This window comes from Maniola hyperantus, chromosome 7 (assembly GCF_902806685.2).
Source record: "Maniola hyperantus chromosome 7, iAphHyp1.2, whole genome shotgun sequence".
NCBI lineage: Eukaryota > Metazoa > Arthropoda > Insecta > Lepidoptera > Nymphalidae > Maniola > Maniola hyperantus.
In genome coordinates, this window is record NC_048542.1 from 11,193,513 (window position 1) to 11,197,714 (window position 4,202).

General features: G+C 35.0%; 1 long non-coding RNA gene across 1 annotated transcript; it reads right to left on the bottom strand.

Moving 5' to 3' along the window:
* Window positions 1–2,039: 2,039 nt before the first annotated feature.
* On the bottom strand, window positions 2,040–3,421 carry LOC138402608 (uncharacterized). Its single transcript, XR_011236967.1, has 3 exons — window positions 3,104–3,421; window positions 2,401–2,538; window positions 2,040–2,308 (listed from the first exon to the last, which is right to left on the bottom strand). It is a non-coding gene; the product is annotated as an uncharacterized lncRNA (long non-coding RNA).
* Window positions 3,422–4,202: the final 781 nt, after the last annotated feature.

Sequence of the window (4,202 nt, forward strand, 5' to 3'; positions counted from 1 at the left end):
ACCCACATAATATAGCTGAACCAACATGTGGCTGAACCGATCTTGATTGAACTTGGCACAGAAGTAACTTAGTTTTCATCCCAGATGAAAAAAATTATAAAACAAAATCCTAAAATTAGCTCTCTTAATCAGATTTATAAGTAAACAAATTACAAAATTTCGATGCGGAAACATATTAAAATTTCAGTTTTAATTAAAAGGAATTTTATTTGAACACCAGCAAGACCATATATTTAGCGGTGCATAAATTTTCGAGTTCCTTGTTTTTTCCCCGCTTCAATCTGTGTAATGGCGGTGGAAATGAAATGTGGGTTTGGGAGTTATTTCGTAAGTCGAACAATAAAATATCACTCGAGAAATCTAAAATTTTATTCAAAAACTGTATGAGCTGTTTACGTGGACAATCATTATGATCAACCCTTCGCCGACTCACTACTGAGCACGGGTCTCCTCTCAGAATAAAAAGGATTTGGCTACATAATATAGTCCACCATGCTGGCCAAGTGTGGATTGGCAAACTTCACACACATTTGAGAACATTATGGAGAACACAAAACGAAAATATAGCTATGCAAAATATATTAAGTACTAATGCTTTAGTTGCTTAATAGGTAATATTCAAGTAAAAATCAAACTTCGTTTATATGGGCTGTGCTTGTAGGACACTTCTTTTAAACTTCAATAATATAAAATGTTATAAAGTGACTTTTCATGTTACTTGCTCGAAAGCGAAGAAGGTTGAAATATCACCCGTGTGATAAACGCTTAAGGTGACGCTGGATGCACGTCCGAACTGCTCGGCCCACGTGGGTAACCTGTATGCTATTTCACCTAACATTGTGATAGAAAGAAATAGACTCAGTGATGAGCAGTGTAGCGAGTGCATGCGCTCACACTAGCGTCCGGATATATTGATGATGGCACACAGATAGTTGGACAGATGTCACCGATGAATTTTTGTAAATATATGATTTATGAAGGAACTACTTATTTCAATTATTATTGTATAAGATTTTATGGAAGAGCGGGGTCGCCTGCCACGAGTACTCGTAGCAATACTAAAACACTTACTGGGATGGTCCCAATTACTACGCACTATGTGAAATTGTTTTACCTACTGAAATAGATATTTTTAATTTTTTTTTGAATGATAATGATTACCTACTTATCTTTTGATGAATACTATAAAATCTCACTTACATACATACCTATTAGGTAACTACTACCTCAGCGTGTATAAACAACTCGTACTTATATTATATTATAGAAATCCATACTTCTATGAAGTGTCTGTCTGTAATTTCGAAATAACTACCGCAAGCTCATAATATTGTTATTTGAACTGTACCATAACAGCTGAATCAAATGTTTTTAAAAACTGTCTGTCTGTCTGTCTGTTTGAACGGGCTAATCTTCGGAACGGCAGAACCTATTTTGACGGGACTTTTACAGACGTAGAGGATTAACAAAGGATACTTTTTTAACCGACTTTTAAAAAAGGAGTTGTGTTTTTCTACCTATGTACACAGAAATCTCCGAGATTTCTGAACCGATTTGCGTATTTTTTTTAATTGATAAAGAAACTTTGCAACATTGTCCTATATAAAATGTGGATTTCAACTCCTCAATCCTGATGCTGCAGGGGACATGACCACCAAAACTTATGGGATTTTGAAACTGTCGGTTATAAATTGATATTGAGAGGTAGGTACCTATATCTACCAAGTAAAGACTTTATCATTGAACTCGAAGACCCACTTCTCGACCCTGATGCTGTACCTAAGGAATTGCATTGCTAAATCGTGGTGATCCCACGGAATTTTAAATGAATCATCGCCCACGCCCGTTCGGTACCCTCATTCCGCACATTGTTTTTATTAGTCAGTCCACCAATCACAACAAAGCATTCTCCCCTGTCCCCCGCCAACATTTTTCGATTTTGTTTTCATGTAAATCCTTGTATATGCGTACTCTAGGAGTTGAATTCTCTGTGCTGGCGGATTACCTATTAGGAACACATGATTACACATTCGTTTGTCTGTGAAAATAAATTTTGTTGCCTACACTTATCTATTAGTAGCGACTAAAAACTATATATACCATCTACTTGTGTATAAAAAAGTCTAAATAAATTCCACTTTGATCTCAAAAATGAAAATTTTATTTTTATAAGTAGGAAGTAGGTACAATTCAATTTCCCTCTAAAAGCCCACTACACACATAAACACAATATGTATCATTTTCTGTTTCAACAGTCACATTAGATGTATCATTCGACGCAGAACTATTGAAGCTCTCCATTTCATTTCTGGAATTAATAAACATACAATCAACATATTAAATATATTGTGAGTATTATCTATATAGAATGTATGCAAAAAACATAGCATAACAACTTACAAGTATGGTATGGGTAGACCTTTCAATATTTAGTACGGAATTGAATGTTGCAGCATCATGTTGGATTTCAGTGGTACGTATATTGGGCACATTCATTTTATTTTCCTTGTTTTCTTCTAAAAGGAATGTCTTGAGTCACTAAAATACAACATAATTCAGCATTGACAAATCTGACAACAAATAGTAAATCTCTATATTATTATATAAAAATGAATCGTTGAATGTGTTGCTGATCGCAAATCTCGAGAACAGCTGCACCGATTTCGCTAATTCTTTTTGATAATATTCCTTGAAGTACGGGGATGGTTCTTATGGAGAGAAAAATTTAAAAAATGTCCTGAAAAAGAATCTACTGTAGGCGGTGCGAAGTTCGTCGGGGCAGCTAGTAACATAATAATAATATTATCCTAATCCTAATTCCTAATCTAAATATATAAAAGAAAAAGGTGACTGACTGACTGACTGACTGACTGACTGACTGACTGACTGACTGACTGACTGATCTATCAACGCACAGCTCAAACTACTGGACGGATCGTGCTGAAATTTGGCATGCAGATAGCTATTATGACGCAGGCATCCACTAAGAAGAGATTTTTGAAAATTCAACTCTGGAGGGGGTGAAATAGGGGTTCGAAATTTTGTGTAGCCCACGCGGACGAAGTCGTGGGCATTTGCTAGTATCTAAATAATATCAACTTACAAACACAGTGTCAAACTTTCAGAAGCTGGCTCTAAATGGTACGGTGTGATAGCATCATAATCTAATTCAATTCGATTTTTTGCTTTGTCGTTTCCTTGCCAAAGAAAATCTCGTGATCCACTAAAATAGAAGTATAATATATAAGTATTTATTAAAAATAAATAAATGTCATCATCAAATTCACCATCCTGGAGAACCTTGAAAACGACACTCGCGTCTATTTTTTATAAAAAGTGCTGGCCCGCCATCTTAGATTAAAAAATTAATGTCATTATCAAAACCAGCATCCTGGAAATTTTTAATTAGTTTACGTTTTATGAAAACTTTGAACTTATGACAGTCACTTTGAACTTATGACAGTCACTTTTTTTTTAATTTATTTATGTTTTTATATACGTACAATAAATTTTCAAAAATATATTGATTATGCACTGTCATAAATTTAGTTCTCAGCGACTCTCGTGGTCCCATACTATATATGGCTCGAACAGCCCTTTTCTGCAGCACAAAAATAGAATTTATATCAGCAGCATTACCCCATAATAATTCCGTGGTGCCATCTGAATCAGGGTTTCTACTGAAAACCAGCGCTGTATGTTTTTGTACTTGTGCAAGACAATATGCATTTATGCTGAGTAGGGACCTTTTTTTTTGGGTTGTGCCACACATGACATACTTTATTCCGGCGCTTCTTCTACTTGAGGTTTTTTGACTTTATTACTCAAGTATAAGAGGCGCTGGGATAACCTAACCAGTTGGTAACTGGTAATGTGTGGTACAGCTTTAAAAAATAAACGTTTTTTCTTTTCTTGGTACGATTTGACGTCATACTATGAGGATATAGGATATAGGATACTTTTTATCCCGAAATTCAGCATGGTTCCCTTAGGAGAGGGGTTGAAAGTTAAAATGTATACTGAGCTGTAATTCATTAACGCGTAGTCCGATTTCATTCATTCTTTTTTGTTAGAAACCATACATGTTAAAACTTCAAGTTCCAACTTCTCAACCATCATCATAATAATGACGGGTAGCTTTTGTACTTTTGGATTTCAATCAGCTGTTTTAGGAATAGTTGATGTTGAATTGATATTAAAGG